This window comes from Protomyctophum parallelum (assembly GCF_964188405.1).
Source record: "Protomyctophum parallelum genome assembly, chromosome: 1".
Taxonomy (NCBI): Eukaryota; Metazoa; Chordata; class Actinopteri; order Myctophiformes; family Myctophidae; genus Protomyctophum; species Protomyctophum parallelum.
This window is the reverse complement of record NC_139697.1, coordinates 62,744,258-62,762,589: the sequence shown is the minus strand read 5'-3', so window position 1 is coordinate 62,762,589 and position 18,332 is coordinate 62,744,258.

The following is an 18,332-nucleotide window of genomic DNA, read 5'->3' as shown; positions in this document are numbered from 1 at the left end:
GGGCATTTTCTGGGGATCATTAGCGAACAGAGGAATTAAGACATTTTGTGAGAAATAATCCCAAGGCTATCCACGGGCAACACATGTGGTTATATTGACCTGCTTTTCACAGTCTAAGTGCATTTTAACGTCACTTACCCAAAGCAGAGACTAAGTGGCCGGGATAAGGGGACAAACACCACATTTACGGATAAAAAAAATATAGAAAAGAGATTATCTCTCCCCCCCACACACACACACACGTAGGATATCAATCCCATGGTCTTTAACTACTTTAAGGCTTTCAAACAGCAGGATTACTACAGAAGGTTGCTTGCTATCCTGCTGAGTTTTTAATCTGTTTTCTCTGCAAATATCAGTCTTTTTACATTCTAGATGTTATGCCATCAATGCAACAGAATATCTTTCCTGTCATGAAAAATGGTGTACTGTGCCACCCAGAGTGCAGAGCTTGGCATCACGCTGGGAGTGATGGACCACACCAGACTTATACTGTCTGCCTCATAGAAAAATGGGATCAACATCATGGCAAACACTGTCCTTCTTTTGACATCCATCCATGCTCTTCACTTTTAATCAACCAAACCCCTGAGAGAGGAAGAAGTGGGGCATTGTGCCACAGACAGGGGAATGTGAGAAAATATGTGGACATTCAGAACAGATTTGGGGAGGCAATGCGTACTGTAAGTGGCATATAGGGATTTGGGGTGTGTGTGTGTGTGTGTGTGTGTGTGTGTGTGTGTGTGTGTGTGTGTGTGTGTGTGTGTGTGTGTGTGTGTGTGCGTGTGCGTGTGCGTGTGTGCTCGTGTGCGTGTGTGTGTGTGCGCGCAGCGGTAAATGGGGGTAGGTTAGAGGGGTTGTCTTGCTGCCTTTGGGCACAATTAGAGAAAAATCTTGGAATTTGATTAAAATACCCTGCACGAGAGAACAGATGCAATTATTGTGATTATGCATCTCAGTAAAAACTATAACAGGATGCTGCTATAGGTAATGATACACACTTTATTGACATAATAAGAGAATATGCTATACTGAAATAGAATATGTGCAATAGAGCACAGACCTCTGCCAAGAAGGCAGTGTGTTGATGTCCATATATATATATATATATATATATATATATATATATATATATATATATATAGAGAGAGAGAGAGAGAGAGAGAGAGACATAGATATTTTTACAATGTATTAATATACTATTGTAAAAAAGTGTAGATTTGTGTGTAAGTGTAGATCATAATTTCAAAAACTTTTCCACAAAGTTTTCTGCAAGTCAGTCAAACAGACAAAGAAACGGAATGGGATGAAAACATAAACCCCCGTCCACCTTATTCTATAACTCTGTTGGTGGAGGTAAAGAATGCAGAATACATTATATAGAGTTATCTATAGGTGCAAGAGAGAAAAGCTATCGGAGGTTAAAGATGAAGAAATCCAGAAGACAGGCCAGCAACTTCCAGTCCCACCAGAGCAGGTCAGCACCTGCCAAAGAGCTGACACCTGCTATTGTAGAACAGTACTCAGCAGTCTGCTTATTTTGCAGAGGTCATGTCCTGGCGGGACACAGTAATTGAATGGAAGAGGTTTAGATACACTGAACTTATCAGCTGTGGCGGAGCAGCAAGGCTGAAAATCCAGTTTACATCCTGCCACATACGGCATCCACTAGGAGTTACAGATTCCTGGTCAATGCACGTGCTATAGGTCACAAAGGAACAAAAACACATTTATAGTTATTACTTAAAATAAATATCTATCTGACTAAGGCCTAACATAGCTCATATATTTGGTCATCACTAAGCAAATGACCAACACGCTATAATGTTTCTAATTCATATAGTCGACAATGTAACTGTAGTGTTTGCACGCAAAACTGTACAAAAGAGGCTTATAGTTTTAAGACTCAAAGTACATTTGGGGGAAAGAAAGGAAATGTGGCATCCTGCTAAATGGTGCTGCATGGAACTCCTCCTCCTCCTTAGCCAGTGGAGAAACTCTACTGAATGGTCTCTGTCCTTGCTGCAAAAGGCCCTCCTTAGCAGTCTGGAGTGACTCAGGACACTATTGAATGGTCGCTGTCCATGGTGCTGGAGCCCCGCTTTAACCAGTGTGCAGCACACTACTGAAAGGTCTCTGTCCGGGGTGCTGAAGCCCCTCCTTAACCAGTGGGAACACTACTGAATTGTCACTGTCCTTGGTGCTGGAGTCAGTCCTTAGTCCTTAGTAGTGGTGGGAAAGTAACTAAGTACATTTACTTAAGTACTGTAAATTTTTTAGGTATTTGTACATTACTTGAGTGATTCCAATTTCCATTAGTTCCACTATATTTCGGATCCAAATATTGTACTTTTACTCCACTATAATGATTTGAAACCTTACTTACTAGTTACTTTGTAGATTTTGATTATTATTACAGTACAAAACATACATTACCCACTTCTGCCCTATATTCATTTCGGCCATTTGAAAATAGCCGATCTACAAATTCACAATGCGACGCATTGTGAGCTTGCAGATCTGCTATTTTCAAAAGATCTTTATACATGAAATGAGACATTCTGCATAATGAGTACTTTGACTTTTGGTACTTTTGTTGTACATTTTGTTGAACAATACCTTTGTACTTTTACTCAATACATTTGAGAACTTTCACTTGTAACAGTAGTATTAGCATAGTATTGATACTTTCACTTAAGTATGAAATGTGAGTACTTTTTCCACCACTGCTTAGCAGTGGGGTCACCACTGAATGGTCTCTGTCTGTCTGTCTGTGTGGTGCTATAGTCTCTGTCTGTCTGTCTGTCTGTCTGTCTGTCTGTCAGCCAGACAGACAACTATTCCACACTCTCCGAATGTATGACGGAAGCATTTGAAAATTGCGAGAGGCAACAGTCTGCTGGAGCCCTTCCACTTAAAGCCCCTTTGTCTTAGCGAAACCTGAGTTGCAACTGTACTGGAAACACTTTTTTCACTCTTTGCCAAAAATAGCCGATCTACAAGATCACAAGGCGTGGCATTTGCGACGTGTTGTGAGATTGTAGATCTGCTATTTTGGGGGCAAATGCTCTCCCCAGAATAGGGAAGCTGGGGTTCAAGTGGTTAACACACTGCTGAATGGTCACTGTCCTTGGTGCAGGACTGGAAGCCCTCCTCAGCCAGTGGGGACACCACTGGCACTCTGTAGTCTGCAAGCACAGCAAGAAGGCTGACAACAATCAGCAAATTTTGAAGTTGATTGATTGCATTTCATTTTCTGGTGGTTTTGAACTTGTTCTGAAGGTGCAGTATATATGAAACATAAATATTTCATCATTCTTAAGGGTTAAGGGTTCATTGCGCCTCTTTTTTGCTCTGCCCGTGTGGAATATAAGCATTGATGTCACTATCCACTAAGTTTAGAGCAGAATTGTTGCCTGAGAACCCTCAGAATTGAATTCATAAACCTAGCTGCTGTCAAACTACAACGGGCTGAATGCCTTTCTTAGCACACAGTTTGGGAATTATGTTCATTTAAATAGCTTATAAATGTGGAATACTGTGAGCAGCATAAGGTAGATCAAATTGAATGATGGCCTGTATTTTGTTGGGGATGCACTTAAGGATCAATCCCATGGCTTTTAGGCCCACAGCATTGGGGTCCATTCTTATTTCCAATAGAGCGTCGCAGTCCCGCCCCCTCGAGAGACCCGGAAAAGAAATCCCCGTTCATTTTCCTCATAGACTTTTCAGAAAGTATTTAAAGACGTTTTACGCCGCGGACAAAGCCAACTCTTGTCGTGACAAATCATGACAATAAACACAATGTTTTGGGCCAAACAAAGAATTAGAAAGTAGGTTGTTTTTCTTCTTTGTAATTATTTGTTTGGTCCAAAATATTGTGTTTGTTGTCCTGATTTGTCACGAATCGAGTTGGCTTCGTACAACGCTTAAAAGGTCTTTAAATAAATACTATGGGGAAAATGCATTGGGATTCATTTCCTGGGCCTAGCGTCGTCATGAAAGGGGGCGGGACTGCGACGCTCTATAGATGCTATTTCACCCTCTATCCTCTACAGGTTTTTATTAGAATAAATTGCCAGTTAATTTGAATTTAAATCAGTGGTTCTCTTCTTAACGACTGGCTCATTGACCACCAGTGGTCCTTGAGGGGTTCCTGGTGGTTATTAGATATTTAACCCTTATATAACTTTAACTCTTGAGAGTGTAACATGAAACCAAATGGAGACCTTTATGGGTCCAATTGGTTTCCGCCCTGATGAAGACCGTATAGGTCGAAACATGTCGGTTCAATAAAGTTTTCCTCCTTTTTAACTATTAAGTGTGCCCGGATCTCAGGAGCACCTTTTTACTATTTTCATATTTCTTATATTTCGTATAACTGCACACCTCCTGAGCACCTGGTTGCTTCCTTGCCTCTGGTTTCACTCCCAAGAGTTACATTATTGTTAAACATCTGCATTCGAAGAATAAGTCTACACAATTAGAGAATGTAGAAGAATTGTTACTTTGATCAATGTTTGCCTGTTATCTCTCCTAGTAGTACCAACATCAATACAGCATGGAATTGTGGACACAATCTTATCCGACAACAACAAAATATTATTTCGTTTTGGGTCTGAGAGGGTAACTCTCATCAAATGGTGGTCCGTGGCTCAAATGCTGAATATATAATGGGATTTGATATGAAAAGGATTGAACCACCAAATTATTTGTTTTGAACTTGGACTTAGATAATGTTTCCTTATATTGACTTGATGCCTATTAGTGTCAAAGAAGCCTGCATCTGTCAGGTCAGTATAGGCAACAGTGCTCGTGGACACTGCTCTGGTTTACTGCACTATAAACCATTATACTGAAGGGCTGTCAGAATTTCTTCTGGTTGTGTTGTTTCAATGCATTGGTGCCTTACTGTACAACAAAATAGGTATGGGATTCGTTTAGGTTGGATATAGATATGGATGTGACAATGTTAACCTTTGCATCAATTTATATTAACAAATTAACAACTAGTTCTATCCAGTGTACGTCTCAGTGGTGTTTTACTTCATTTACTGTAGTTTGCCTCATTCTGGTTTTTATATTTCATGTTCAGTTTTGAGACATGTTGCAGTTTTCCTCTGTGGCATCTATTACCTATAAATCATCCTGAACCAGCAAGGGTAAAAAAAAGAAAGGAAAAAAAAAGGAGAAAACACTTTATTGGGGTCTCATAATAACCTGCAGTAAATTACAGTTGACAGTTACACCCACATGGTGTTTTAACAGTAAGCTAACAAGTTATGCATGTTGATTAAAGGCAGCACAGTGGGTAATCTGTTCTGCCTAGTAGATAATGGATACATTCAATCATTAGGCCTATTTATTTTTATTTCATTAAATATGAAGATAAAATACTTAATGAATTATTTCACATACAAATTGGATTGATTTAAGTAATATGTGATTGCTAAAGCTATAATAATTTTACAGAGAGGGAAGAATCCCCTTTGTAGTCCTGAGCTTTACTGACACAATGAAACAGTGTCTTATATTATATTATATTATATTATATTATGTGACTCACTAACATTTGTGAAGCATAACTGCAAGGGAGTGTTTTGTTCTACGGACTACCTTTTCACACATTACCATTCACATCACCTCAATACATCTAATAATCATATTACAGTAGGTTAAACACACACAAAAAGGACCTTTATGTTTATTGTGGCTTGTCGGGTGAAGGTCTTAAACTTAACATAGCACCATGCAATTGTCTATATTCACACATAGTGGCCATTTTGCTCTCACGGAAGAATTAACTTGGTAGCAAAATGGCCGCTGTTTGAATCCTACTATAAATGTGCCACGTCTCTGCGTGCGTGTGTGTGTGTGTAATGCACGTAACTCGAGAACCGTTTCACCCACCGACTTCACATTCGACACACGTGTGCCACACCCCCACGGGGAGTGCAGTGCCCGTTATCGAGTCGGTCGGACCCACGGTTCTCAAGAACCACCACAAAAGGCTCTGGTCAGTCTCTGCCAGTGGGCCTAATGAGGCCAACTCCTTTCACCTGTGGCACTTCAAACCTCTCAAATTGCACATGAATTGTTTACCATGAATGTTCGCTCTAGCAGCATGTAGCTTGCAGGCTCTCTTGTGTGGTCTTCTACAGCGAGAAAGCAAAGCTCTGCAACCCACCTTCTTTGTTCCATTTGTATTGGCTTGGCAGGTACAACATGAGGATATAAATATGGTTTCTGCTCAAGTGCCGGGCCTACTTGGTGGTTGCTAGGTACAGCCCTCAAGTTTTCAAGTCGCTGATCAGATTCACGCACATTAAATTAGGCATGGGCCAACACCTGATTGTAAAGGTAGTGTAAAATGATATTTCATGGATAAAATAAGTGTTAAATGTATCTATATCATGAAAGTATCATTGCGAGCCTACGGAGTGTTTGTTCAATTTCAGGTCAGGATACCAATTTTATCTAATCAGGAGAGAGAATTCATAGGATGCAGCATAAACAAGTGAAATTGTAAGAGATCAAATTAGAACTGGAACATTGAAACTGATAAACGGACTCTCTCTCCTGATTGACTGAAATTGGCAACCCACCTGAGTGTATTTTCTGTTTATTAAAGAGCTGATGAGAGAGATGGGTTGGCCCATGTTACTGAACAAACACAGATAGCAATGAATGCAATACAGAGCTTTAAGCGTTTCACAAACCAGTTTGAGCTGACATTTTACACTTACAGTGCTAGGTTAACATGCTTCTACTGTGATGTTGTCTTTGTCCTGCAGCAAACATGGGCTAGCTTGCACCCTGCGGAGCTTCAAAGAGACTATAAAGTTCTGGTTATACTCTACAAGTGAAATCATAACAAGGCAGTGGACTGCAACAACATGTTCACTGAAGCAAGAATTCATTTTTAATCAATTGGCACTATAGTGAGCATTCTGTGTTTGTTAGACTAAGAATAAACACGTCAAATTAAATGCAGGACTTCACTCTCAACAAATCTCCATAATGTGTGGTGCAAGTAAGTTATAACTATACTAAAGGTAAATTGTTTGTAACCCACATTTAAGGAATAAATCCCCACTGATAGTAAAGCTGTGAGCTTTCTCCCTCATGTTGGCTGCTATAATCTGAAAGCAACAGGATCAGGAACATGTTTGTGTATCAATATCACACTGTGGCATTAGTTTAGTAAGAATATTTCACAAAATCATCACTCAGGACCCATGTTTTTATAAATGTTTTGAGGTGCAATGTGCACAAACACAATGATTTGATTGGCTGGACATCCCACAGCGATGATTTAATTGTCTGAGCAAAGTACATGTTGAGGATAAAAGTGAGGGCAGAAAATTGAAAAGGCCAAAAGTGATTGGCTAGAATGACATTTGAGATGATTTGATTTTGATTGGCTGATCACAGAATGTGATGTATGATGATGTTTGATGATAAGAGCGCCCCTCATTTCACACAAGTGTGATAGTGTAGATTTTTGTCCTAACACAAACATTGAATGCCTTTGACAATGAATGTAGAACTTACGTCATACTGTATTTGTCTGGCTGTTTTGTCCTAACACAAACATTCACCCATTCTGACCTGAGATCAGATTCATACGAGGTTTCCACTGGACACACACTGGTCTGATGAACCCATTCTGACCTGAGATCAGATTTAAAAAATGTCAGTCGTTCTTCGATTTTTCAAAAAATAGCAGACCTACCAGCTCGTATCGCGCCACTCGGTGGCGCGATATGAGCTTGTAGATCTGCTATTTTTCAATAGCTAAAGCATAACATGATGCCAACACCAAAATGGGTGCCCGGTCAGAATGGGTTAAACGCCATTGACAATGACTGGATAATTTACGTATATATAATGTAGACGATGTTGTCGCTCGGCCATCCAACACTTTGGTCACTCCCAAACAATATTTCTCTTACATTTCTGTCCAGATTGCCATGCAGGGTTCCATCATGCTCCCCATAGGGTTAGCGTATGGCCTTTCCTGTAGCGCCACCATTAGGCCAAAATGTCCACTTGCACGCCACACATTTGACTCCCAAACAAGATATCTATAGAACACCACTGTCCGGACTGCCACAGAATTATCTACGCACCTTCATGCTGACCCCTATTGATTTTGATGACCCCATGGCCTTTCCGGTATACCTCCCTTAGGCCAACATTTATGCACACAACATTATCACCAAATGTAATTGGTGGATACACTGGATTGCCATGGACCCATGGTTGACCGCTGCCTTTTACTCCAGCAGCACCCTTAAGTCAAAGTGCACTTTGAAGCCTTTTTCCAATTATTGTGATACTTTATTTTACTCAAAAGCTTTTCCTGTTGTATGTGTTAATCCTCAGCCATGGATTAAGGCCCAGGCTGATCGGACTGCCTTATGCTCTTCATGGTGCTGATCCTCAGGGACTGCTGCAGGTTAATTTCCAACCATCCATATAGTATCATATATCCCTTTGCTGCATGCTTGCTGCTGAGAGAGAGAGAGAGAGAGAGAGAGAGAGAGAGAATCACTGCACCATCTGACCTTGATACGTAGAAATGGATATTCTGACTTTCAATCATACATACATTGTGTTTTTTATATTGAGTTTTTGCTTTGGCAATGTAAATGTATATTTTGTCATGTCAATAAAGCCCATTGAGAGAGAGAGAGAGAGAGAGAGAGGGGAAATATGGAGAGAGAGTGTAGATCACAACCATCTGTCTGTCTATGCCGGGGTCTCTTTCTTCCACTGACCATGGATGGTGATATGTGGGTTGCATTCTTCATGTGTGTAGAAGTGTGTGCATGCTTGTGTGTTAGGATATTGATAAATAACACATTTTATTGGTGCAACTACACAATTTTAGCGATGATTAGATTGGCTGAGCAAAGTACATATTGAGGATAAAAAGTGAGGGCAGAAAAGTGAAGACGCCAAAAGTGATTGGCCGGAATGACATTTGTGATGATTTGTTTGGCTGAGCATGGAATGTATGATGTATGACGATGTAAGATGAATTGATGATAAGAGCGCCCCTCACTTCATACGAGTGAGGGGACATCTCCTATTTCCAGCTTTCAGTGTATGTGCTAACACAAACTTTGTCCTACACAAACATTAAATCCCATTGACAGTGAATGAACAATTTTGAGTGTTTGTGTAAACACAAACATTGTGTAACACAAACATTGAAGACAAAGGTGAGGACGCTAATTCTCATTGGCCTGAATGAGATGATGTACTGTATGATGATGTTGTATGAGGATAAGATCGCCCCTCACTTCACACTGGTGTGATTTATTTGAGTGGTGCAACCACTCCTAGAACCAGCAATGTCCGTCCGTCCCTATGTTTAGGGTACCACCTGGGGGCGCTGTTGCACCACTCACTTCAGACAAGTTCTGATTTTTATTTGAATTTTGCTCAAGGAATCAGCATTACTCTTTCAGAACACTTGTGTATTGTGTGTCACAACAAGCTGCCAGCTTTGTCTGATGAATGGGTGGAGAGGAACAGACTGGACTTCTGATCTACATCCTCTCCTATTCACTACTCCCTATATTCTGGATTGAACATTTGGCAAAATATAGCAGATCTACAAGCTACCTGTGACATGCTGTGAGCTTGTAGATCAGCTATTTTCGGGGAAATTATTTGGTGGATCAAAGGAGCGAAAGAAGTATTTGAGCCCTATGGGACCCTGATCAAGTTGTTACTAGTGTAATTATAGAAGCAACCTTAATATATTCTTACCAAAAAACTATTTAAAAAACGAAGAAAATAAAATCAGGATATACAGTAATACCCAAACGATGATTATTTAGGAGGAATTAGCTATGTGGCACTCCAACTTTTAATGTATTTTGGCCTTGGAGTAAAATCTTACTACATGCCAATGAAAATGCTTCACAACTTGATGTACTCACGTTTTTTACAGTGTGGCTACTTTATAGGTCAACCAAAATTGTTTTCAAATAGTTTGTTTAATTTCTGCTGTTCTATACGAATCTCATGTAGAATGTTAAAAAGCAGCACTTCACTACAAAAGCAGCTGTGCGTGACATTGCAGTTCCAAAGTGAAGTCCGTGTCAGCTAATGACGCGTGTGACCACATCTCTGCGTATTTATCTTGGGGGAGGGGAGGTGATCCTCTAGCCTGGCCTGTTGATCTGTCCCTGTCAATCCTCCAGTGATTATTGTTAATATCCCTGGTCTAGGGCAGCGGTTCTCAGTGGTGGAGAGTAACTTTTACTTGCATGTAAGTGCTGTACTTACATTGTACTACAATTTTGAGTTATTTCTATTTGTACTTTACTTGAGTATGTCAACATTTCAGTACTTTTTCTTCTACTCTATTGGACCACTTTAGTTACTATAGTTTACTATAGTAGATTTCAATTATTATTACAAAATATACAGTTGCACTTCAATCCTATATACATTTTGGCCATTTGAAAATAGCTGATCGACAAGCTTGTAGATCTGCTATTTTCAAAAGATGTTTATACATTTGAAAACTTGAAATGGGACATTCTGCATAATGAGTACTTTTACTGTTAGTACTTTAAGTACATTTTTATGCCAATACTTTTATAATTTTACTCCATTTTGAATTCTGGACTTTTACTTATAACGAAGTAATTGCGTGTACTTTTTCCACCACTGTTCTCAACCTGCAAGTTGGCCAAAACTAATTGACAAAACAGTAACATTGTAATGCTAATTGTTATCATTATTTTCAATGATGTAAAAGAAAAATGTTGCGGTATTTTTTTAAATGTAAAACCTTGACAAGTGAGTCTTTCATTGGCATACATGCTGTTGTTCATTGATCCAGCAAAGAAGCCGTAACAAAATCGACTGATTGATCATTAAGATAAACGTGCTTTGAAAAGGCACACGGACCACCGATCTCACCAGATGGGTGGGCGTGAACTCTTTTCTGTGTGTGTGCGTGTGCGTACATACATGGAGAGAGAGAGAGAGAGAGAGAGAGAGAGAATCTGTCCACTGATTTTCCAGAACAGCCCTTGCCTGTTCACCAGACCATGGATCGAATTCTTATCTCGTTTTGACATTATGCCTGCCTAAATGAATCTGAGTTTACCAGTAAATATACATTTTTTTTTCTTTTTATGTTTTTTTGTGGCTTTCGCCTTTATTTTATATTTTAAGCCTGGACCATAAACTGAGCCATGGCCCAGGCCAGTAAACATACTGTTACCTGAAACTTCACAGTGTTTGTTGTCAGGCTTGTTGGTTCACATCAAAAATATCTGCTGTATCGCAGTTATGTATGCCTCGTAGCGCAGTATGCTTCATTCTTGTTTCGCTGTAACTGTCATTGTGACATTGTAATACACAATCTCATTTCAGAGCTGAACAAATTATATTCCTGAAAACATTTGAGGTGAGAATTAGGCAAACGGGTGCATGCCCATATGGGCATACTGATGCCGTTGATCTCCATGTATGGGCATAAAAGGACTGACGGACACAGAGAGATATCATGAGCATAAACGGCATAAGGACTGGTGAACCTCTAGATAAAGCACGGCCTGCAGTACAGCTGTAACAAAGCTGCTGGAGAAATGCTCCCCTCAGGTACACTACTCACTTGGCAAGACTGCATCCGCAGAAAATAAAAGATAAGCCAGACCATTCTAAGAGACAACTGAGGCTGTGCCTACAGATCACCTCTGGTGCTGGACAGATCAGAGAGAACAGGTGAGACGCAATCCTCAACTAGACCAGGGACTTAAAGAGTGTAATCTGCAAAAGGAGTGAGGAAGCCTCACAGTGGCCCACAGGGTCCCACAGTCCCACAGTCCCACTCCAGACTGGACAGCGTCTGGACCATGCACATCTGGCCAAAGAGCATCCATTCTGTGATCTGTGGGAAAACATCCAACAGGTTATATACCCTGTATATCGCGATGCCCATACACGTCCCCCTCACTTATAGTATTAGTCACCAGAACTAATGACAATGAGTTACAATGTTTATTTACAATGGAGTTACAATGGAGTGGGAGTGGGAATGGGTTTCTATAGGAAGGGTCTGTGTCTGATAAAATTAACATCAAATATCTAAATACTGAATCGAGCAACTAATCGAGATACTAATTAAGGCTCTGTTTCAGTTAGGTCAAACAGAGTCAGGGTGCCGCAGCGCGCAGTTATTCATGTTGACTCGCTGAAAAGGCTCTGTTGCAGAGCCTTTCCAGTGGAACAGAGCCTTGAAAGTCCACACACACACACCAATGATTCCTGATGCAACCAGTTGGTTCTTGCAACCACTTGCAACATAATCCCTTTGCAACCGTTTAAAAGTGGACATTCCACATCCTGGCGCTACCGCTGAACTACTATGGGGATATAAACAGCAGAAAACGGTTTACTGTTTCGACCAATTATATTATTAAAATATAAAATAGCCTAGTATGGATGATCCTAGAGTACGTGAGGGCCCTAGAGGTGTCTGTCTGTCTGCCCTATTTCCTTTTATTATTTGTGTGACTATAAATTCAGTGTATGTGTGTGGATTTGAGGTCAATACTTAAATGTACACGTGTATAGATAGCATTTTATGAGTGCTCAAATCAAATCTATAGTATTAGTGTTTATTGTTTAAATATAGTTTTACAATTACAATTTAGGCATTTAGCAGACGCTCTTAATCCAGAGTTGTTAAGCAAGAACAAAAAGCATGGCAATACATGTATAAAAAGTAGTTATCATGAAACATGCGTAAGCTAAGAACGTAACAGTGGAATATGTAAATAATATACTATACATATAAACTATACGGCGGCGGCGGTGGCGGTGGCTCAGGGGTAGAGTGCCTGGATGGTAACCGTAAGGTTGCCAGTTCGAACCCGGGCTCCCCCAAAGTTACTGTCGAAGTGTCCTTGAGCAAGACACTGAACCCCTAATTGCTCCCGATGTGCTAGTTGGTGCCTTGCATGGTTTCCGCTGCCATCGGTGTATGAATGGGTGAATGTAATGCACAATCTCTGTAAAGCGCCTTGGATAAAGGCGCTATATAAATGCACCATTTACCATTTACCATTTATACATATATACTATACTATGCTATACATAATTATGTACTATGAAGTGCTATGACTTACATACAATGCAATTCTAGTGCTGTCTACATAACATGCTATATAAGTCTGTATCAAATGCTATCTAAGTCAGTGCTATACGGGCCATGATGGAGGCGGAAGATTGGGAGTGAGGCTGCAGTTCTGATTGTAAAGTTTTGGAGCCAGAAGGGAGAAGAGTTTGGGACGTGTGGAGCGTTGTCCCGGTGTTTTTAGTGAGGGTACTTCCAGCTTCCCTGCGTTGGCTGATCTGAGTGCGCGGGAGGGTTTGTATAGGTTTCGATCATACTTGCAAGATATGGGATAGCCATACCATAATTTAGTTTTTTATATGAATGTATAAAATGAAAATCGGTTGAAAATTGAGCAAGTTATGGTTATTAGTACATGCCCATAGACACAATGTTATGCTGCCCCTCGGTAAGATGGCCGCCACGCAGCAACGCCGCTCTCCATTGGCCAGAGCGCGGGTGAGCCATCTAGCTTTCTTATATACAGCTCCATCTCACTGAATTAGAATATTTTGTAAAAGTTCATTTTCTTCTGTAATATAATTCAAAAAGTGCTCTAATCTTGATGATTATGCATGGCGTACAGCTCATGAAAATCAAAAAATCCTATCTCAATGAAGTAGAATATTTTACGAGACCACTAAAAAAATGTTTTTTTAGAGAAATGTCGACCATCTGAAAAGTATATTAATGTATGCAGTTAATACTTGGTCTGGGCTACTTTTGATGAAATTATTTCATCAATGGGGCGTGGCATGGAGGTGATCAGTCTGTGGCACTGTTGAGGTGTTATGGAAGCCCAGGTTTGCTTTGATAACAGCCGTAAATTAATTTGTATTGTTCAGTCTTATGTCTCACACTTTCCTCTTGACAATACAACCTAGATTCTCTGTGGGGTTCAGGTCAGGCCAGTTGGCTGGTCAGTTAAGTACAGTAATACCATGGCCAGTACACCAGTTACTAGTAGTTTTGGCTCTGTGGGCTCTCCGAGCTGGAAAGGAAAATTAGCATCTCCATGAAGCTTGTCAACATACTGAAGCACAATGTACTAAGAAAGGTGGCTGTGTTGAAAACGTTGTTAACTTTTCACTGTCAGTGGACCAACACCATGCACATAACATGGCCTAAATCATCACTGTGTAGTTTTGGCTCTGTGGGCAGGTGCCAAGTGCTGCTGGAAAAGGAAAATCAGCATCAACATAAAGCTTGTCAATGTACGGAGGCACACAGTGCTGTAAAATATCATAATAGATGGTTGTGTTGAGACTCTGGACATGACCAAACACAGTGATGATTTAGGCCAGGGGTCCCCAAACTTTTTCCTGTGAGGGCCACATAACTTTTCCCTTCTCTGATGGGGGCCGGGGTCAGTTTGTAACAGAAAAAGTGTGACGATCGCAGGGGTGCCTAAACGTAAACATTATTTTTTTCCCAGAAAGCCACACATAACCAAATATTAATAACCAGTGCACGTACTGTACATGCAGCACTACAGGGCTGCATAGTGCTTGTACTGTACATGCAGCACTACAGGGCTGCATAGTGCTTGTACTGTACATGCAGCACTACAGGGCTGCATAGTGCTTGTACTGTACATGCAGCACTACAGGGCTGCATAGTGCACGTACTTCTTCACAGAAAAAAGTCAGGAAATAAACAACACTATTTGTGAAATAAATAATAACCAAATAACCCTCTCTGGGTTCTTCACAGAGAAAATAAAGTCAGGAAATATATAATAACACTATTTATGAAATAAATAATAACCAAATAACCCTCTCTGGGTGGACAGTGGGCGGGGCGGTGAGACCACGTTCTTCCATTTTCCCTTTCATGCGTCCTATTAGACCCCAAGACGCGCCCACCATACTAGGAGCCCCGTCATTCGTGATGCCGGCCAGCTTTGACCAGTCCAGGTCCAACTCTTCCATTGTTTGGCATACTTTGCCGAAAATATCCTCCCCCGTCGTAGTCCCTTTGAGACTTTGGAGGCCTGCCAGCTCCTCGCACATCTCAAAGTTTGCGCTAACTCCACGAATAAAAATGAGCAGCTATTCAATTTTTTTTGCTTGAGGCAGGCGGGCCACATAAAATGACATGGCAGGCCGTATACGGCCCGCGGGCCGTAGTTTGGGGACCTTATCTGCATGGTGTTGGTCCACTGACTTACCACCCCCCCAAAGATCCAATCTTAAACCTCTGAGTCGGGCTCACAGACACCTGGGGCCGCACAGATCATTCTAACATGTTATGTTATTGCCATGATATCTATCTTGATGATTACAATACTGTCTGAGTGGGACGGCAGAAGCCTTGGTCTTACGCGGCCAAGGGAAAGAAGTGTACACATGAAATAAATGACTTTTGACATGTCGACCGATAGCTGCTGAGGCTTGTCAATAAGGGGCAAGAACGACAAAATGTTAGACTTAGATACTATCACAATTACTATTGTTACAACAGCAAGTTTAATCAGCTTCATTGTTGACATCTGCTTCACGCATGTGATCATATGAGATCATGTGAGGTGGTTGTTCAGCCAGGCACGATAATCTTAATTAAATCCAGTATATGTGTGATGCACTATTATTTAAAAAATTATAGTGTGTGCATGTTTAAGATGATAGAGAAGATAATCTTATATTAAGATTATCCTTATATGAGTGGTGCAAACTGATTTCAGTATTGATTAGGATTTTACAACTCCTGTTAGTGTCTGGCCATTAATTACGGTATGGTTGTGTATTGATGAATTATATTGTAGCCTCGGCCGGGAGGACGAGCGCAACCCATGTATCCGAAAGGCACATACGATACCAGTTGGCTAAAGAGCCAGGCCCAGTAGCGAGCAAAAACGTAGCACCCTATAGTCTACTAAAGCAATAATTAAGCCACAAGAGGTGTCAGGTTACCGGCTATTTTATAATGGCTGAGAGGGTCGCTGCTATGCGTCGGGTCTCACTACGCCTCTCAGCCATTATAAAATAGCCGGTATAAAATTCATGGTAAGCTGGGACCTCAGTCACCTCACGTGGCTTATTGCTTTTCTAAAACGGTTACAAACATTTAGCAATATTAACCTCATAAAACTATTAAATTCACAAAAGTAGCTACGCTTTGCGCCCACCAGAGCGAGCCACACTTCCTTGTTTTCACTCGGCCAGTCTCTGTGACGGGGGAATAGGAGGCGCTTGATGCTTAGACGCCCGCACGGCCCGGGTGTGTAAGGCAATCAAGTGCTCCCCTTCCCCAGTTCAGCTACAGCGTTGCGGGATCAGCTGGGAATGATATAAAGTGATTGAAGGTGTGGATTATCGTGAGATTTACAACGGTAACCAGCCAATCAGAATCAAGTATTGGGAAATTTGGGACTAACCGTTTTAGAAACAGTCAGTCATCCCCCTTACCTGGAAGCGCATCCATGCGCGCCAGTCAGGAGCTAGGCTCGACTGACTGGGGGGAACTCCACAACCAGGCAAGTAACGTGCTGTCGACTAGGTATGCTGCATTAGGTCTGTAGGAACGAACGGAGGAAACTATTCACAACTCTGCCATCAATGTATCCTAGGCCGGGAGGCGAACCCGGGACCCATGTATCCGGAAGGCGCATACGTTACCAGCCGGGCTAAAGAGCTAGGCCCAATAGCGAGCAGCAATGCAGCACCCTCTTTTTCTTTTTCCTTCTGCTTTCCCCTTCAGGGGTCGCCACAGCGAATCATCTGCCTCCATCTCACCCTGTCCTCTGTCTCCTCTTCTCTCACACCAACTAACTTCATGTCCTCTTTCACTACATCCATGAATCCTCTCTTTGGCCTTCCTCTAGGCCTCCTGCCTGGCAGTTCCAACCTCAACATCTTTCTACCGATATACTCACTATCCCTCCTCTGTACGTGTCCAAACCATCTCAGTCTGGCCTCTCTGGCTTATCTCCAAAACCTCTGACATGCGCTGTCCCTCTGATGTACTCGTTCCTGATTGATTCTCCCAGAGAGAACCTCAACATTTTAGTCTCTGCTACCTCCAGCTCTGCTTCCTGTCTTTTCCTCAGTCTCTAAACCATACAACATAGCTGGTCTCACCACTGTCTTGTACACCTTGCTGATGCTTTCCTATCACACATCACACCTGACACTTTTCCCCACCCATTCCAACCTGCTTGCACTCGTTTCTACTTTCTACACCTCTTTTCCACACTCTACATTGCTCTGAAATATTGACCCTAAGTACTTAAAATCCTCCACCTTCATTCTTCACGTGTACTCACGTGGAACCTCACTGTTCCACTTGGGTTCCTCTCATTCACACACATGTATTCTGTCTTGCTGCGGCTAACTTTCATTCCACTCCTTTCCAGGGCATACTGTATCTCCACCTCTTTAGAATTTCCTCTACCTGCTCACTATCTGCAAACATCATGGTCAATGGGGATTCCTGTCTAACCTCATCTGTCAGCCTGTCCATCACCATGGCGAACAGAACAAGAAGGAGCTCAGTGCCCACTTCCACCGTGAACTCCTCTGTCACACCCATAGCACACCTCACCACTGTCTTACAAATACCATGTACATGTCCTCACCACTCTAACATACGTCTCTGTCACTCCAGACTTCCTCATACAATACCGCAGTTCCTCTCTCGGCACCCTATATGCTTTCTCCAGATCTACAAAAAGACACAATGCAGCTCCCTCTCTGACCTTCTCTGAACTTCTCTGTCAACATCCTCAAAGCAAATATTGCATCGTTAGTACTCTTCCTTGGCATGAAGCCATACTGCTGCTCAGAAATGCTCACCTAAGCCAGTACTCCGGCGAGTCATTTACAAACTGCAAAGTGAATTGATCCTAGTCTAATGCACAACAGGACGATGCCATTGTCTGTCACAATGTTGATGTGCACATCGCCCTGAACTCTACGTAGGCCTACTCCATGGGAAGATTCAGTAGACAAAGCATATGAAAGGATTGCGTAGATCATATACAGTACTGACCTAGTGATTGATGTTGAAAAGCAAGGATGGAAAGCCAGGTCATGGCTTGCAGATATAAGTGTTCTGGTAGCAACAACCTATACATGCTTATTGTAGAATATAGGGATTTGTGGTCAGTGCTTACCGTACCTCAGGATACACATTCGGCTAATGAAGCTACTGAAAACAGCCTGACTGAAAATAGAGAGACATT